Source organism: Ambystoma mexicanum, chromosome 7q (assembly GCF_040938575.1).
Source record: "Ambystoma mexicanum isolate Mex_15411 chromosome 7q, UKY_AmexF1_1, whole genome shotgun sequence".
NCBI lineage: Eukaryota > Metazoa > Chordata > Amphibia > Caudata > Ambystomatidae > Ambystoma > Ambystoma mexicanum.
In genome coordinates, this window is record NC_090941.1 from 59,533,601 (window position 1) to 59,553,276 (window position 19,676).

Consider the following 19,676-nt stretch of genomic DNA (forward strand, 5'->3'; position numbering starts at 1 on the left):
CTCAAATCCACGGGTGGCTAATTCCCTTTCTCCACTTTCAGGAGAATACTTCTTTTGGTCAAGCTGACGAGATTAGGTGGGCCTGTCCAGTCTGTCATCTCTGCACTACGTGTCACGTGGGTGGAAACCGCAGCTGTCCAGTTCCGATCAACGCCCCTGAGGGAGCCAGGTGAGGGTAACAGTTTTAGTGTTTCCCTCTCCAACCTTATTTGACAAAATCTACAGTAAAGATGCTCAGTGTTCTTGAGGCCATAGAGTAGCAAGATTTCTTTGGCATGCAGAATGTTCCAGTGGAATCTTAAAAACTGATTCTGCGCTCCCCTATCAGGATAGATCCCCAGAAATGGGGCCAAAAGGCCCCTTTTCTTGTGTTCACTGTGGAGATGCGTTATGGAAGGATACCCATGGAAAGCCTTGATTGTTTGGATCAAATCCCAATCAAGCAAGGATTTCTTAACTCTGCCAGGATCTTTGAGCCCCCATCCTTAAAAAACAAATTAAGGTCAGCATAAAGTGATGCACCTTTCACAACCAAGATTGTACAAAATAATGTCAAGTGCTTCCACTGGGCTCTAGCCAACAGAGAAGTCAACAACCAAGATTGTACGAAATAATGTCAAGTGCTTCCACTGGGCTCTAGCCAACAGTGAAGTCAAACACATGTCGTATCGGACCACAGCCAGGGGAAAAGAGGGTGGCAGTCAGAAAACACCCCTACACATATGTCCCTCCAGGGCATGCAAATAGCCCAGAGTTGATGGATCATAGACTTAAATCCCAGACAGGATTTTCGGGACAATTATTAAATCGTAAAAACCACTAGAAGGTCTAACTGAAAATGTCTCAAATCTTTAGTCTATTTTCTGTAATTGATTAGCCAGCCCTGTGGCTTTGGATTGAAACCAGTTCCTGGTGGCTATTTCTGATTTTTTTTAATTTATCAGGAAGCCCAGATATAGAAGGGCATCCAGTCTCTGCACCCTTTCCCCTCAAACATGCCAAAAAAAGGAAGATCTTTTCCCAGTAGTTGAGAATTGGATCACTTTGGTCTTAATTGTTAATGTGTGTGCCTCCACGAAAATAAGAAAACCCTCTAATAGGTGTTGCAGACCTAAAGGTGTGCTGTCAAATATTAATAAATCGTCGGCATAAGACATCCACAAGGGATGAAGATGATGCCATTTCGGAGTTACCCATGGTCTCATTATTGCCTTCTCACTCTACTTTTTACCAGTCTGAATACCATTACCTGACCATGCCTCACAAGATCCACAGCTCCCCATTTTATAGCCCAATAAGTTATGATATGATATGATATATGGCATTTGTAATGCACCTGTACACAAGTGTTTCTAGGCGCGACAAGACAAGGAGGGGGAAACAGAGGGAGGACAAAACAATGATCTTAGTAGGCCGTGTGTCATTCAGATCGAGCAAGTGCAGAGGAGTGGAAGAGGAGAAGTGCTGATGAGGGGGAGTGCAGGTAACTCAAAAGTGCAGCCAGCGGGTGGCTCAGTGCAGGTAAATAAGAAAGTGCAGCCAATGGGTGGCTCATAAGTGCAGGGAGAGGGGACTGTAGGGTTACAGATGCAGACCACAAATTCTGGGGGAGACAACAGGCAATGCGAGATGCAACTGGACATGCAGGAACCTGAGTCCAAGTTCGGAGGGTGGCCAGGTAACCAGTGCGTGGTGCAGTCAGGACATCATCAGGGGAGAGGAAGAGAGAAAGCAGAAACAAAGACGAAGGTCTTCCGTCGCTCCGGAACCAGAGGTGGTTCTGCTCAAGTTTAGAGAGGCAGGTGGGCTGTTCTAGAGGGAGGTCCCACTCGAAGATAGCAATCTGCCCCCAACTTTCTGCTTGGAAAAGTGACTGACCCTCAGAGAGTTGGATGTGGATGAGCAGTGAGCTCGAGAAGGGAGATGTTTAGGAAGAGACAGTTGGAGGTAGTTCGGTCCTAGGCCCCAGAAAGCATTGTGGATGATGCAGGGGGTATTGAACTTGATCCTTGCTGCCACTGGGAGCCAATTAAGAGATTTCAGAGCTGGAGAGATACGATCCCTGGACTTGAAGCCAAGGCAAGTCTCGCAGTCCTGTTCTGGATAAGTTGTAGAGGACGGAGAGTAGAGGCAGGAAGATTTAAAAAGAGGCTGTTGCAGTAGGTCAGTCTAGAGAGGACCAGAGCTCTGGAGACAGTGAGCATCTGGGGGAAGTGAGGAAAGGAAGAATACCTCTGAGGAGGTGCAGCTGGTAGTTAGACTTCTTAGAGTTGTCAGAGATGTGAGGGGAGAATAAGAAGGTGGAGTCAAAGATGACACCAAGGTTCTTAGCCTCACAGGTCAGAGCAGGAATAGGACCCAGAGTGGGTGGCCAGAGAGTGGAGAGGAAAGGAGGGAACTGGTTTTCCTATGAGGATGATCTCGGTCTTACTGGCATTAAGGCAGAGATCATTGGCGGCACACCATTCCTGAATTGCAGACCACAGCCGGTCTGGAATGAGAGAAGCAGAAGAGGCATCTGAGGGGAGACCGAAGAAGAGCTTGGTGTCATCCGCATAACACTGAAAGTTGGAGCAGAGAGCAGCGATACGGTGGGCAAGAGATGCCAGGTATTGGTTGAACAGCCAGGGCAAAAGGTTAGACCCCTGGGGAACACCACAGCTAGAGAGAGAGATAGAAGAGTGGAATGACCCCAGTTGTACCTGAGAGGGTCAATCCATGAGAAAGGAGGTCAGCCAGGCCAGGGCCTGATCAGTGTTACCCAGGTTATCATGGAGGCGATTGAGCAGGATGGCATGGTTGACCATATCGAATGCAGAAGAAAGATCGAGGGGAATGAGGACAGGAGGAAGGTTAGATTTGATTTTGAAACCCAATATGTTGATCCCTTTCAAATGCCACAATGTGCCAGTCACCCACAAACAGAGGTTAGAAGAGTCGCTGCCCTGAAACTACAGCCTTTTACCTGACACTCCTTGATTTCCCCTTTGCAAGACAATAACTTGGGAATCAGTGCATGCTGACTGGTCTGTAAGGCTCTGTCCCTCCAATCCACCCAGGCTTGACCATGGGACAGTGTGCATGTGCTCCACACGCCCATGTTAGGTGCATAGCTACTCAGTAGCCTTACTTGACTTTGAGTACCCTGGCCAATGTTCAATGTGTGTGTGAACAGCAGGATGAACAAATGCCATTCCGAGGATGGGTTAGCAGCAAGCACTGTTGACCTTCAGGCAATGTGAGAGGTTGCACACCTTCAATGGCAGGTAGGTCATAGGTGTTGTGGGTGCATGTACTGCCCATCAGGTGTTACACTACCATATTAATGGAGCAACTGCGCTACACACCCACACATTGATCTGTGCATCCTCATACACACACTCTAGGGGCCTAGTTAAAGGCACTTAGAGGACTTGGCTGTCATCATACCAACATACATGTATATGACAGTAGTATCAATGGCCCCTGGCAGTATCAGTCGTGAAGTTGGTGCCATAAAGATATACAAGGCCTACCAAAATACTGACCCTATGGGTCAGACGTCTGGCTTTATAACCACCAAATGCATGCTAAGTCATGTGGGATTTACATCCTCACTACAACCTTCTCCATCATACAGAACTTAAGCACACTGGTGTCCTTGCCCATGCTCCTATGCAGCCAGTGCATGTCTGCTTTGAGTCAAAATTGAAACAGGCACAATGGATACCACTGGCATTGCATTACTGCCAACTCAGGCTTTGGGTGAACACAGGACTCCAGATGGAATGTGAACCATCAATTGTACCCCCTCCTCTATGCCCAACAAAAAAGCCATCATTCACACATGTTACTGACCAGATGTGACCATATATGTGTCCATGCCTCCAATGACCACAAACCTCTCACTCGATATGAGGCCACTGACCATCTCTTTGATTTGGGTCAACTCCTCTATCTGGGTGGATCCTCCACCTGTTGCCTGGGCTGAACTCATATTCCTCCCAACTTTTCCTTTGTTCTCCTAGTCAGATCTCCCATGCTCTTACATACCTCCTTGGCATTACTATGTTCTACTCTACAGGCATGTATTTTATCAGTCACCACCTGCTATATAAGTGCCTGCGTCCCGTAACTGAAAGGGTACTGCCTTCCCAAGTTTAGAGGTCCACATGATGCACAGCCCCAAAGTTTGCAAGGATAACCAGCTCCTCATCCATGAATGCTTTCTTATTGTGCCCTTCTCTTTTGCTTGTTTGTTTGTGTGTTTGCCCCTTCATTTTTGGGAGCCCCTTCCCTTTTGGTAGTCCTTTCTCTAACTTTTCCCTCTGGCCTATGACGCTTTGGGCGGTTCTGCTATTGCATGCGATAGAGTCGCACAGACATAATCTGCGTTTGAGACCCCAGCAATTGCACATCAGAACCCCTGAGATTGAGATTGCAAAACAAACTTGCAATCTGTTTATGGGCCCTCTTTTCATATGTGAACACTGTTCATACATAGCACATATAGCATGTCATGCAGAACGTACGCGCGGTGTGCCTTTAATCCACTTTCCTCTGTCTGAAACCTTCTAGTGCTGCTGATGCAACCTATACCTTACTTGTCACCCTGCCTTTCCTGATCTGTTGCCCCTTACTTCCTTCTCTGCCTTCTCAGCATGACAACTCATGCTGCCTGGTAGCATGGCATTGCTGGCTGTTCACTTGCACTGCCCTAGATTTGTGAACAATATGTTGATACCTTTAAATTATGGATTCATGTTACGATGGCATGACTCATTTCATATCCCTGTATACAGTCCCACCATCCAATTATGGGCAATATACAAACAGGGATTTCTTCAAACTCCAAATGTATTCATAGGAAGACAACTTCAAACAAATGTAGTGTCCAGCGTTAAAGAAAGCAAATCACTACAGTGTTGTAGACTCATAAAGAATAATTCAATAAAATGCCTACATGAATCTCACTAATATCATTTCACACATAAATTCTGTTCCACAATTAATTCTAGGTATACATTATTCTTTAGAAGATATGAGGCCTTTTACACATACTTCTTCTATGATTGACTCTACTATTAACAACACAATATACTTCAATGAAAGCATTGCTGCTTATGAGACATTGTGTATGTGTACATATTGATTTAGACGATTAGTAGTTCAGGTGGGCACCACATACTTAATAACTGAAACATTAAAAAAAATGCTATGATATGTGGTCCTATAACCAAACAGCTCCTTTGCACTATGGGATAAACTCATATACATTGAACGTCCTGGTAACCCTTGTAGTAATTTGGAAGGACACCCTCGTGGTGAAAACTATCTATTCATACAGTGCTTTCTCCAAAAGAAAGGGAATTGCTACATAATTGTTTGTTTATCATTTTATGAATTCTTGAAGAAGAATGCTCCTTTGCAAAACACAGGCAGATAATGTTCAAAATAGTCCAGTGCATTTTTCCATCCTCAAGGAAACATTCTGAAAGTCAATGACAAAAAAATCATTTATGTGAATGGAAATAGCTGTAGTAACTGGTAAAGAGGATCTAACAGAGCAACTAGGAAAGGATATCCTACCTGTCTGTTTCTAGTTCAACATACCAAATTAAAAGTGTGATCAACCTGATAGACAAACTAAACAAAACAAAACAACACTCAATATTGTTTTTTTAGCATACAATATATACAGTATAAAACAATAATTAATTTGCACATACCGTTAAAATGTTATATGTCCTACTGTTGACAATATAAGGTCAAAGAGTTAGAACCTGTAACAAAAAAAAAGCAATGTGCAGGTCTATTTTTACACTAATAGCACAATGCTTGAAAAAAGCACTTGATTATCTCCTGAATCAAAACCAGTATTGTATCAGAGAAAATGTGCTTGAACAAATTAAATTTGTAAACATATGTTCATTCTGCTAACCTCCACTATATGAACATGGGGTTATCAATATGTTGGCAATATATTGGTCATTTTAATGTAGGCAAGAAGGATGTACATATAATTGCTGCAGGTTTGGTATTAGTAAAACACTCTCAGAGATTGTGCATTCTCCTCTGAACACATGTGTGCGCAGCCTTATCAGCCTTATCACAATATATATGTGCAATTTTTAATAAACATGTGCATCATCTTCAATGTATTCCTATTCATCTACCTTCAGATCTGCAGTTGTTAAACTAGAAATGTAATATTTTCCAGTAAAAGATACCATGTTTAAGCACCTTTTCCCTAAAACATGCATTTCAAGATGAGGGATGTCAGGGGTTTTAACACATGTCACGATTGTGTGTGAATAGGATGAAGTGTCTGAAATAATTTCAGTTTCACAAACCTCTGATTTATGATTAGGCTTCCCTTCATCCGCAAATGTGCATTTTATCACATTAGACAATATTGCCTTTTGAATACCCTATGGTCTGGATGACTCTATGCTGGCATGATTCAAGGATTCTATTTTACCTTGTGATAATTCTACAAAAAACAGTCTGCATTTAATTTGTACAAAATACTGTCAGTTTTAAACTTCACCTCCCATTTAAAAAATGCATTGGTCTTTAAGGAAATGGGATCTCCCTTTGGACTCAATGTGATTGGGAGACACAGGGCATCACATCTATCTTTGTCAAATTAGGATCCCCCTTAAGTCCTAGTACCTTTTGATTACCAGGATGTTTATCATGGATACTCCATGAGGAGAATGTGGTGTTGTCTTGGGAAAATCAGCTTGGGCAGTCAATCTGCAGTTTCTGCCTCATCAAGGACCTTTTCAGTTGACTCTTTGGAACCCATTTTCCAAGATGGCCTGATCTGCTGTTCCTCAAAGTGCTCTTCTCTCCAGCATGCCTGGAAACTAGTTTCCAATAGGTCTCAGCTCCCCAGCCATCTCCATCTCCAGTTGTATTCAGATGGGCCTCATCACGAGTCTGGCGGTAACCCTTAAATGCGGCAGTAGCGCTATTACCGCCGCATTTGAGGGTCCGCCAGATCATGGCCTTGGCGGATTTCCCCCCAGCTTAGAGCTGGGGGGAAATCTGCGGCAAAAGTGCCAATTTTCGGCACTATTACCGCCGGTGGGAAATCCGCCGGCGGTAATAGCGCAAATTTTCCCCATTGGGCCCAATGGGGAATGAGGAATTCCCGAATGGGCCCAATGGGGAATGGGCACTAACCGTTCCGCCAAACCTGTGATCCAGCGCTAATAGTGCCGGGGGTTTTGGCGGTAGAGCTATTAGTGCCGGCGCTAATAGCGCCGGCCTTACCGCCCAACTCGTAATGAGGCCCATAGTCTTTAACATCCATTTCCCAATCTTAATAATAATGATAATAAAAATAATAATAATACTAATAATAATGATTATAATAATGATAATAAAAATCTCAATACAGGGAGAAGGCTAGTCTATAATCGGATCCGGGTTGAAAGCCCGAGATCCAAATGTTCAAGAGAGAAAAGACAGAAGATTATTTTTCTGAAATAACATGTGATCTTTTCTCCGCTGAACATTTCCAGCATTGCCCATGCCCCCACCCTCACCACACCCCCACACACCTACTTACCTGGTGGCTGCTGACTCGCAGTGTCCCTTTGCCGCCTGTTACCTTTCACTTCCATGATAGGGAACCAGCACCACAGGGCCCTTTCCTTTTTTATTTTTTACTTTTTCAGGATGGCAGTGGGGGACACTCCTTCCACCCCCACAATATAGTGAGCAAGGGTGCGGGGGACACCCCCACACCACCCACATCCCTTAGCACTGCATGGGCGATTTGGTCGAATTTTTCGGCCGTTCAGAATTTTTTAACGGCCAAAATCCAGCCAAATCACCCATTCGGCCTATTAAACTCAGTAATTTTGGATGATTCCATATAATCTTCAGCTCCTTCCCACATCTTGTGGCTAAGATGTAGCTTCCACCAGTCCTCTGACAAAGAAGTGAGGGTAAATTCACTAATAAATTTAGGAAGAGGGCCTTCCTTTATTTAAATCTAACTTTGGATGTGAATGTGTTAGTTTAATAAAATATAGAGCACCATAATCGGACCTGGCGGGAGAAAAGGCACCCACAAGCAGAACTCGTAGTTTGCCAGTCACCATTCACAGTGGTGCCGGTGCATCCGACAAGCTCTGATCGTAGATGCGAGTTCTGATTGCGGGTGCCTTTTCGGCCACCAGGTCGGACCTGGCGGGTGAAAAGGCATCCGCAAGCAGAACTCGTAGTTTGCTGGTCCGGTAACTACGGTACCCGCAAGCTTACCGGTACTGTAGTTACCAGACCGGCAAACTTATAATGAGGCCCACAGTGTTTCTAAGTCATATACAAAGCATGGCAAAATACAATAGGACTTTGAATAATGCATCATTTCTACATCATACTTTGCATATACAGCAAAATATAATCACTGCAAATTAATGACAGGTTTTTTGTCATACAAGTGGATATTTCTTCAATGCTTAGGATTCAGGAACTTAACACTTTCATGAAATCCTGGGTTTGTTCATTTATAGCTTCCATGAACATGATAAAGCCTGGGCTTTGTCTTTTTATTTGTGGTGCAGTTCCACCTTAAATGTGCATTTTTCCAAATGTCGTTTCATACTGATCAGGCAGTAGTTAAAAATACACAATTTACATGTGTGTCCTTGAAGGAGAAAATAAGCCTTTCTGCTCCTTTCAATATACACATTACTAATTTGGTTCTGAGCATGTCCTTAGGATCAAACAACAAGCCTCCAGATTCAATTAAAAGGCCTTAGAAATGTTATCAGTTTGTGGGATTTTCTTTTGCTTTGTTGAAACTTGTTCTCGGCTATGTGCACATTTATTTCCATTTCCCATTTTACTGGGACACCCTTTTCATCATGGCAGCGAGAAAGAGGCGCAATCCGGCAGGAAGCATACTTTTGTGAATGTTCTCATGTTCTTTCAGAAATACATTTCTGTTGGCAATTCACAAGGTATCTGTGCTGCATTTTCTCCCACAATGTGACTGTTTGACCACCACAGCCTGTTATCTCCACTTGGAGCACTGTGCACCATTGTAACATCTGGTTTGCCTGCCCACCTCCTCTGCCTAATCTAGACAGCAACACTTCCATTGGACCTCACAGCTCAGGAACTCTCAGGAACCAATCTCACCCTATAAGCCTCGAAAGCACTAGCTGACACAACATAAGACTCAGCCAAGGTGGTGAGGCTGAGCGCTGTCAAATCTTTCACCAATTAAGTTGGCATTCTGATTGACGAGGTCCTAAACTGTTGTGAGTCCCTATTTAGTGCTAACAAGCAACGTGTGGCATCTGCCCATCCAAGGATCTGGAGCAATCTATACTATGGACAATGTAAAAAAGCCCTGGGATAATATGAGGATGCAGAGGCAGAAGAAGGCATGATGCAGTGTCAAGGTCAATTCTCAGGACTGTCTACATATGACACTGCTGCAGGTTCTGATCTTGGAAAATATGTACCCATTGTTTCATGTCCAGGTCCTTAATCAGAAGGCTTGGTTCCAAGCTGCTGTTAGGTACACAAAGGGAAATAGGCCCCAGCATTGTTTCAAGGTCATGGGTGGGATGGCATGAATGGAGGTGGGAGAGAGTACATCTGCCACTAAAAAGGCTCTATCCAACAAGTTTGTTGTGTGGTGGCTCATTCTCACACTGCAATAATGGTAATGGACAGATTGGCCTAGTCGGGCCACACTGAGATTACACATACCTAGTTAAGTAGCGGAAGCAAGCTCTGGCATCTGTTCAAGACATGTGTACATGTCATTCATTAAAACAATTGTGTTCAGGCCCTGTTCTTCGGTGATATTCACATGAGCTGGGTGATGTTTTAACAATTGAAGTGTTTTACGATGTGTCATCACATAGTCTACTCAGACTACATCTATCTGGTGCTGCATGGTGCCTGCATGTGAGGGATGGTGGCCATGGGGAGCTGTGGAAGGTGAATGTGACAGGAGTGACCCACAAGTAAAATCATTGTATGGATGGCGATCTTTTGTCTGAGATTCTCATGTCAGCAAGACAGTTCCTAATCCCTTGCTGTGTCCATGATATTGCCATAAAGCAGAAGAAGCAAGACATGTTTGTGGGGTGTCCACAAGCCCAGCATATGGTGCTGACTCTTGCCAAATATATGTTCATTTCACACAGTTCTCCCTGAGTGTCCGGGATGCTCATAGCAAGGTGGACAGACTTGAGTCTGTGAATTGGAGTTCAAGTGCCTGTGCGCCCATGTGCACTTCCCATGATCCTGTGTCTGCAGACATGCATTTGATACATGCATCAGTGTCCACAGAAGTGTACACATGTTGCTTGCTTTAATGACTGCATGGCAACAGGTCACAGTTTCCTCTTGACATGTTTATAAATGTTCTTACGTTTATGTTTTTCTCTTGTCCTTCTTTTTCAGTGTCTCAAAAAGCTAAAAAAAGAACCTGCTCTGGAGAAAGAACTGCATGCCGAGTACAAGGCCTACAGCCAGCACCATGGACCCCACTATACAGTGCATTGAGCTTTACAGAGGGGCATATGCCTGGGTTTGTGTTCTCTTCCGATGGCACAGCTGCGGAGCAAGAGGTGAGGACATAGGTGAGGTCATTCTTGTGGACACCTCAGAAGCAGAGGTGCATGAAAGTGTTCCCAAGGAGAGAGGAGAAACAGCGTCTGGAGACATCATTTGTGGAGTTATGGTTGGATGGGGAGGGGTGTGGACATTGAACGCCTGCCCTTTGACAGGAAGCTGTGCAGGACTCTTTGGAGGTGTCAGCACATCCTCCTTGCCAAGGCTCTTCAGCTGCAGCCTCATGTATCTTCTCTGACACCTTAACCTAGACAATGTCTGGTTCTTTGGCAGAAGAGACCAACTAGGCAACAGTGATTCCACTGCTGTTAAGTGGATTGCACTAGACCAACAATCTCTGTGATCTTGTGCTTGCCATTTAATAGCAGGCAGCACAGCATCACAGAGAGGCAGTCATGCTCTTCATCCACCTGTTGTTAGCATTCATTGAGCAGGGCTGATCTCTTTGGAAAGACCACTTCAATGACCCCCTCCTCCAGGGCGCTTTCTAGCCAATGTGGTGCCCAGGTGAAACACTAGAATGCAACCCCATTGACCAGCAAATGTCACTCCCAAATTACACCACTGTGTCATGTGACATAGGCCCTCCTCATTATCAATAAAGTGCTGCTACACCAATAAAGCCGTTTTATTTATTGCAATTCAAGGACTTTACACAAGAATGCACATAAAGCAAAGTAGATAACAATATTACAAACAGGGATAAGCTTGCATTGTTGTAGATATCTGATTGCAGTTGTATACTTATGTCTTCAAATACTAGCTGCAGGAGTGTGATACAAATTGCACATGCATCATGGAAGCATTCACTAAAAGGTCTGGGAGTCCCACCACCAAGAACAAATAAAGCCAAATAACCTGTTCTATGGGAAGGTACCCACTTTGGAAAGTCTACAACCACATTTTAGCTCCTAGTCCTCTTTATGCATCATGAAAACATGTTCCACTGGGCAATGCTGCTAATATATATTGTATGCAAAGTCATTCTGAAATTGTACTTCACATTGTAATTCCGGCCTACATTGTGCCACTTCTGTTTGAGGTGAGCTGGTAAGAAAGGACCAAAAGCTTCAAAATAAAGGAATAGGGCAGCATTCATTCACTGAATTATGTAATGCCCCCGGTGGTGGCACTTAAATGGCTGTGCGGTACGCATCGTCATTCCTGAAAACAAGGAAATTAGTGCTTGTTTGAAGTGTAAAACACAGAGATCTGCCTCTGTGAAATACAAACAAAACGGTTGTTTGTTTTTTTTGTATGCACAAGCTGGCACCTATGAAGGGCTTTTACATATTGTGATGCTAAATGTACAGCTAGGCTTCACAGGCCCCAGGGCAATCCCCATGTTTGTTTCTTTGAAGCCTTAGCATTTATTACAGGTCTAGGGCAGACACAACTGTGAAATGGAGAGTGTTAATGGCCCCTTTCTCTGACAAGTCACAGCTCACTGGGAAGGGGCCAATAGTAATCCAAAGCGCCTCATTCTGTATGTACTGCACAGTAAATGTCTGCACCACATAAACCTGATTTTTCTAGCTAGTCTGTGATTTGTCTAATTTGTAGACATGAAAAAAGTGTGGTAATAGTGCATGTACATTTAAGACACAAGATGCTTGTATGAAACAATTCTGTGATGTGAAGACAAATAGGGCAATACACAGATGAATGGTTGCCTTGTGCAGGTAAGAAATTTGCAAGCATCAGGGCTTTGTGATTGTTTTACGGACTCCTTGGTTTCGGGAATAAGGTGTGTTTAAAATGAATGTTGAAAACAAGGAAAGGTTGTGTTTTAAAAATAATGGAGACAAGCATGTGTACAACTTTAGACAGAGAGTGCCATCACTGGGTTAATGCCACTTGCATTTACAGTGCTATTGTGACCCAAGTTAAGGCTGATGTTTACACATGTCAGTCTACTGCACAAAGAATACACAGGGTTCCACACTTACCATGTAGGTACTTACAAACGGTCCTTCCACAGTCATGCCCAAACGTTTCTGCAACTGCTGCTTCTATTTGAAAGTCTTCCCATCTTACACATGCTCCATATTTGAGGAAAAAGTAATATTCTGCAAAAAAAAAAGCTTTTGGTATGTCAAATAAAAACATATGAAAATAAAAGACATAGTTTAAAACATTTTAATGAATGTGTAGATTTGGGCAAGTAACTGATGCTTTGTGCAGTTCTTTCGGAATAAATAATGCCCCATGTGCATTTCTTAACAGGGAACATTAAGAATGCACTGTGTAAAACAATGGCTTGTTAATTGATCCATCACTAATAAATACTCCCCCTGTTTAAGTGCTCTGTCAGCACAAAGAGCGATAAAGCCCCAGTAGGGCGTGCTGTAAATCTACTGCTTAACAGTTGGAAAGTCGATGGGAGGGGATGAGAGCAGCATTGCAGGAGGTAGGGTGTTAAAACCAGCACCGCCTGGCTGCAACAGACAGGGAAAAGAAGCCTCATGACTGAAAGAATTGCATGTCATGCTTTATTTGGAAAGCTTACCTTTTCACTAGCAGCGGGGTGCTCAAAAGCAGCTGTCTGGCTGGGCTCCTTCCTGCAAACTCCTCCTAAGGTCCCTGTTATCTGTGCCATGGGCACTGCCTGCTTTGCCTAACCAAGGAAACTGCCCTGCCCTACCCTGCCTCCTCATATTTATTTATTTATTTATTTATTTATTTATTTATTTATTGAGCATTTGTTAGACACCTATATTACCAAATGGTGTTTTGAAGCACCACAAGACAAAGTGGGGAGGGAAAAGTGCAGTAAAAAACATTGGCAAAAACAGTAAATGTACAGACTTGGTCCTACTAGGCCTTGTGATATTCTGACGTGCAATTTCAGTGAGGAAAAGTGCAGAGGATAGGGAAGGGGGGAGCAGGGAAAGGACAAGTGCTGGTGGGAGCCCAGGAGGGCAGTGCCAAGGGGTGCCATGCTAGTAGGCACACTAGCTAAGTGCTAGAGTAGAGGTATCCCAAGGGTGGGCTGCACAGCCAACAGAAAGGGGGCCCACGAGGGCAGTGCTGAAGGGCAGGGGGGAGGTTGCTGGTATCAACTAGGTAGGGGGTCTGGTAACCTGTGAGATTCATGAAGGACCAGGCAGCCAGTCTCAGTGGCTGTAGGGTGATTAGCATGGAAGGTGAAGAGGGAAAGAGGTAGAGAAAAGCAAAGTTCTGAGAAGTTTCCAGAACTCAAAGAATTCCAGTTCAAAGTCTGAGAGGAGCAGGGAGGCTGTTCCAAAGAGAGGGACCAGCTAACCATGACTGACTATGAGCCCCATACTACCTCAAGGGCAGTGTCCGCTCCTGGCATATGCTCTGGCTCCTCTGTGACTGTCCCACAATTGGCCTTTTTAGATGTGCCATTGTACCTGATGGAGGTGGATGGCCGTACTGAGGCAGGTGAGGTGGTGTCCATGAATGGACTGAAAGAGGAAGTGCTGGCCTTGCCATGGTGCCCAAAGTGACCCAACAGTCATTCCAGGACAGTTACAGCATGTGTTCCTCTCTTTGCAGTCAATCATCTTGGAGGAAGGAGAACCAGTGACTTTGATGGATTGCCAGGCAGTGGGATTTTTTGCATCAGATAAAGCATGACATTCAGATCAAGGTAGATGGGAGGGTGTACCAGATCTGTGATATAACCTGTGCAAGGCACAGAGGTGGCAGCTGTGTTTGCACAGACAAGGCAGCAGGACAAAAAGAGCAGGCAGTCAAGGTTACAGCATGTGTGGCTATCACTGCCAGGACTCAGGCAGAGGACACCATTGCCCATGCTCAGACTTCAATCGTGAAGGAGTCACTGAGAGCTGCCCAAGGAATTGAGGCAAAAATGAGGCAGACCCCAGAGTTCCGCCACATAGAGAGGGAGGCCTGACTCTGATAAGCCAATATGCAGGCAGAGTTGGCCTTTGTCCAGGAGTTGCTGGTACTGGAGGAGTACAAAGAGAATTGAAGTTTTTATATAGGAGTGTGGGATTATTTTTTATTTGGGAAGGGTAGTTTCCTGTTCATTACATCCGGTTTCCTTTGTCTTCTTATTTGTATGCTCATATTTTTCACATTGTGTGTGTCACTACATTACATGACTTCATTGTTTATGACAATCCATGCAGAGACGTCTTTATGGGAGGGCAAAAGGGGCACTTGCCCCGGGCCCCGACCTTCGAGGGGGCCCCAAGAAGGAAGCTTATTAAAAAAAGTCAGTTTCCCTAAGTCAACAAAATTAATTATCACACATCAGGATTTTTTACTGTGTGCTGCTAAGGCTAAAACCTATTTTCTGTCTGTTGTTGACAAGCACATTTTGTTCTGATCTTTTCATCTTGTAACGCTATGATCACCTTGGTGTATATAGTTTGTGTGGCACAACACCTATAGCGGGCTCACCTTCCTGTGGGGATTATATTTATCATGTGCAATAGCCAAAGTTGAAATACATATTGATACAATTGAGTGCCACAATGGTTCAGAGGATTGCTCAGTATGTTAAGCACTCATTGCAGAGATATGTGTTCATTTGCAAGGATACAATACCAAATTCCAGTAAGGCCAACTCAGCATTTCGAATGTATGAATTTGTTAAGCCTGCATGTATATGTACTTTGTTTTATAGCATTTCAGGTGTTATCATAACCAATGTACCTGCACCAAATAGCGGTTGCTATAGAACCTAACATAGCGTCAGTATGGTGAAATTCAAGAAATTGGTTTGTTTAGATGGGGAATTGTAAAACCTAGGCAGGCACCTCCAATGATGACAATAAAGTGTTAGAGGTGCTTATGTATCCATATTCCAGACTGTGCAACCAAAGCATTCATGATTGGATCCTGGCTTTACTAGAAGACAATGGGCCTCATTACAAGTAAGCATGCCGGTACCGTAGTACCCAGACTGCCATACTACGTGCTCTGCTTGCGGGTGCTGTTTCACCCATCAGGTTTTTCCTGAGCACTTCGGATGCACTGGCACAACTCTGTTTGTGCCGGTGTATCCGACCTCCCCATCCCCATTCAGCCCAATGGGGCAGAATGGGGATCAGGAGGCCCTTGAATTACCGGGTCCTCTGAGCTTGGCATGACCCGGTTCTTGCCCATTCACGGTGCCAGAAAAAATGCAACTCCGGTGGCAGCCGTGCCCTTAATAAGGGCACAGCGACTGCCAGAGTTGTAATGAGGCACAATACAGTGATCCTGGACAAATCTTTATCACTGACAGTACTGTACTGCTGTCTATGAAAAGGTTTGCTTCTCACATGCTGGTGTCACTGTTTGGCCAATTACCTGATCTTTCCTATCATCTAGGCCATTTGAGTGGAATGAGTTCTAGACAGAAGAGAGCAGACCAGATATTGCAGGCTTCTTACAAGGATATTCTAAGGTTTGCTTATGTGACAATAAAACTGTTTGCTTTTTTGTACAATTCAAAGGTTTTTCTGCATGTTTTAAAATACTATTGCGCAAGCCTGTGCATTTGGGGTGCATTTAAAGCTTTAAAACCTATCTGAAATCTTTTAAGATCACACCCTTTAGTATGCTGGTATTTATATACTTTCCTTGATGATGGAGACAATGAAGCTAGAATAATTCCCAATTTGCTTAATATGTGTATAACGTTTTGTTTTTCAAAATGTTTATATTGGGTTATGTGATTTTCATATTTTCCAAGTCAGTTCTGTAAAATGTGATTATTTTAGTTCAGGGTAAAAACTAGAAAAGAATTTGGTAAAGGGCAGAAATTGCAGAGTTGGTATGAATCCCTGCTTCACCTCTTAATCAATTTGTGATCCTGGGTATCTCACTAAATCTTGTATTTCCTCACCTGTCAAAATTGCAAGTCCCTAAACCTTTCAAAATTGCCAGCCCTTAAGAGTGATTTTGTTCTCAGGGTATGATCTTAAAAAAAGACTCACTCATGGTTTCACTGCCTATATATAGTGTTGTTTCCTCTATAATAATAGTTAGCATTGATATATTACACACCACAGCCACATGTTTCTTTGCTCTTGAATGGCAACACTGCTTGAAAACCATGTCCCACTTCTAATCTCAATCTGTCTGGATAGAGACACCTTTCTGGTATCTTCAAATCATCCACTCTCTATGCTATGGTATGTGTAGTTTATCCTTTCTTCCCATTGGTCGCCTGTATCCATGCTTGAGCACTTTTGATGTCTCTGAGGCAGCTAATCTGAGTCGTTTGACTATTCTGGATTATGTGTACCTTTGTCATAAAATTTCTGTCCTGCAGTTATGCTATGTCCAGTATACCTTCCACATGGCTGCTATTCATGAAATGTTTGCTGTACCCATGCTTGAACACAAGTATCCTCGTCGTAGACTGCTAATGTTGCCCTTGAAATGCTACTTGTTTATCACTCTGATTACAAGAATGAAGAGTGTAAGGTATCTGAAAGGGAGTTTGCCTTGCTTATTTTGATCTCTGCAAGGCAGCATATCAAGCTAAGGGTTATTATTGTGACACAGGGTGTGGCACACTAGATATCCTTAATTCCTTTGGTTTGTTGGATGGGGCCCCCAATGTGTCCGTGCCCTGGGCCCCCAAAGTGATTAAGATGGCCCTGAATCCATGGTGTTGCATTGTTATTAAAGCATGTAGTGAATGTGTTTGCTTGCTGTTGAATGTGTGTCTGAGTGGGATAGTGACCATGTTGCTATGTGTTTGGCAAATCATCTCCATGTTCCAGGATCTGTGTAATGAGTTTCACAAGGTTAGGTGCAATACTCTGTGGTTCCACTGACCTGTTTCTGTAGGCCATGTGTCCATGGTTGATGGCACCATGTAGGTATGTGTAATGGTATTATGGCCACTTTATGTAGATGGTCTCTGAGTAATGTTAGTAGATGATGGGTGCACATTTTTCACATGTTTGTGTCTACAGGCAGCATATATATTTCTTTACACCTGCTAGTGTTTGGTAGACATGAAGGTAGTTCATTCCTGTAAGTGGTTGGTGGGTGGATAAGGAGGCGATGTGGGTATTGAGAGGATTTGATCATTTCTTCCTATTGATTTCATTTTTGTACTTAATGGTGGTGAGCTTGCTTCAGTAAGCTACAGTGCACTTACGTGGTCACACAGTGATGTGCACATGGATGACAGCAGTTAGAAAAGGCTCAATGGAAGGGTGTGGATAGGTAACAATGGGAGAGTGCAGGCAAATATGCACCAATCAATCTGCATACAACCAGGTGATACAGCAGAGGGGTGAGATGGGCCAATGTAAGGTTTGGTGGGGAGTGGAGGATTTTTGAAGGTAGGTGTTGTGGAAGAGGTTTTCCTTTTGGATAATGATATTCTGTTAATTCCTTAAAGGTAAAAGTAAAGGTTGAAGGCATTGGTGTTGCAGTCTGTGGGCCTGAACAGAGCAGGTATGTGTTCTGGTGTGCTACTTCCTGGCTCTGCACAGTGGAAGCCTGCACATGTCCTATCTTCTGATTAAGTGTAGAGCTGAAGAGATGCATAGGGTATCAGCAATGAGGTTTGGGTACTTGCGGGAGACAGCCTTGTAGATGCTGCATGCCTTTTTGAAGATGATCTGTTTTTGAGGTGGGAACCAGTGCTATTTAATGAGGGTTGTTTTGCTGTGTTAGACTTAGCAGTCCTTTAATGAATGATGCTGCAACATTTAGGATACATTTCAGTTGTGCCAGTGTGGTCTCCAGAAATGCTTCCATGGGGGCATAGAGCCTATCTGGGTGGGAGGGGACCAATGTTTGGACACCAGGTATGATTTATTGAGCTGGGTTGAAGGAATGATGTTCCATTATGGGTACATATTGCTATTGGTGTGTTTCCTGGTTCATTGCTATGTGCACGTTGGAGGAGAGGTGTCTGTCATTGTAGAAGCCAAGGGCCTTTGGCAGGTGGCCAGCTGCTGCAAGGAGTTGTTGGTGACGTGACCTCTGCCTACCCATATTAAAAGATGGCGTCACCTCTCACCATCTTCTAAGGACGGTCGCTTCATAGTAATATTTAGGCATTGTGGAATAGGATCGCTGGCCTACGCATGTAGGTGAGTGTCATACAGTTCACCTGGAGTGCAGCCCTGCCGCTTGCTTTTCTTTTCCAGTGAGTTCTCTAGTCTTCCATCTCTCAGCCTTCCTATGTGTAGGACAGACATACTGGAGGTTAGGTCCAATGTGGACCTGTTTGCGCCAGAAGGTACAACAGCCTGATGCCCTGCTCCTCACTCATCAGAATTGCTTTGTGTAATCATTTCAACACACCTCTTTCTCCCTCCAACCCAGACACACCAACTCCACTCATTTCAGAGATCACTGCTCACTGGCAACATCATGAACGTGGCATCACTGCTACCTCACACATGTCACCATGTCACAATAGGGTCCATCAGCACTGCAACTGCCACCTCTTCATGAGGAGTATTGTTCCTTAAATACCTAACACACATCATACATTGCCAATATGCACCCCACACATGACCTTTACACCTTCTGCATGGCTGAGAACTGTTGTCACTCACCTACATGCGTAGGCAGCAATCCTATTCCACAATGCCTAAATATTACTATGAAGTGACTGTCCTTAGAAGATGGTGAGAGGTGAGGCCATCTTATAATATGGTTTATGCACTTGAACCCTAATGAACCTCAACACCAGTGGCTCTTTGCTAGTACTCTCCGGGGGCTTGCCACTTTCAACAACAGACACAGTCAGCTTGAACATCATGGCATTACCACCCAAGGACAGTCAGTGTTTGTTTCCAGACTTCAAAGATTTGTCACAGCGTTGTCTCGCAATCACTCCAACACCCTCTTGCTCAATGCCTTCAATATTCATGGCAATCCTTGAAAAAATGGCTGAATGCAGGTATCCAGTGCGTTGTCTACACTCATAACGAGATAATATACACAATAGAGTCAACACACATACAATTGTATCTCCCTTTCCTCATCATGAATACTCCACATATCCTCTGACATGGGTGTCCAACTACACTGTACTTGTTGATGAATGTGGCATTTTACTTTCACATCAGTCACACCATTCCAGTCAAGCACATCTATGGGCAAGGCAGCAAATAGATATTCATATT

The 19,676-nt window shown here is 43.9% G+C and overlaps 1 long non-coding RNA gene across 1 annotated transcript in view; it reads right to left on the reverse strand.

Moving 5' to 3' along the window:
• The window catches only part of LOC138528734 (uncharacterized), a 133,908-nt gene that overhangs the window by 44,160 nt on the left and 70,072 nt on the right, over nt 1–19,676 (reverse strand). The window contains exons 2-3 of the long non-coding RNA XR_011284216.1: nt 12,540–12,659; nt 5,709–5,762 (exon numbers count right to left, since the gene is read on the reverse strand). This is a non-coding gene — a long non-coding RNA (uncharacterized lncRNA). The remainder of the gene's footprint in view (nt 1–5,708; nt 5,763–12,539; nt 12,660–19,676) is intronic.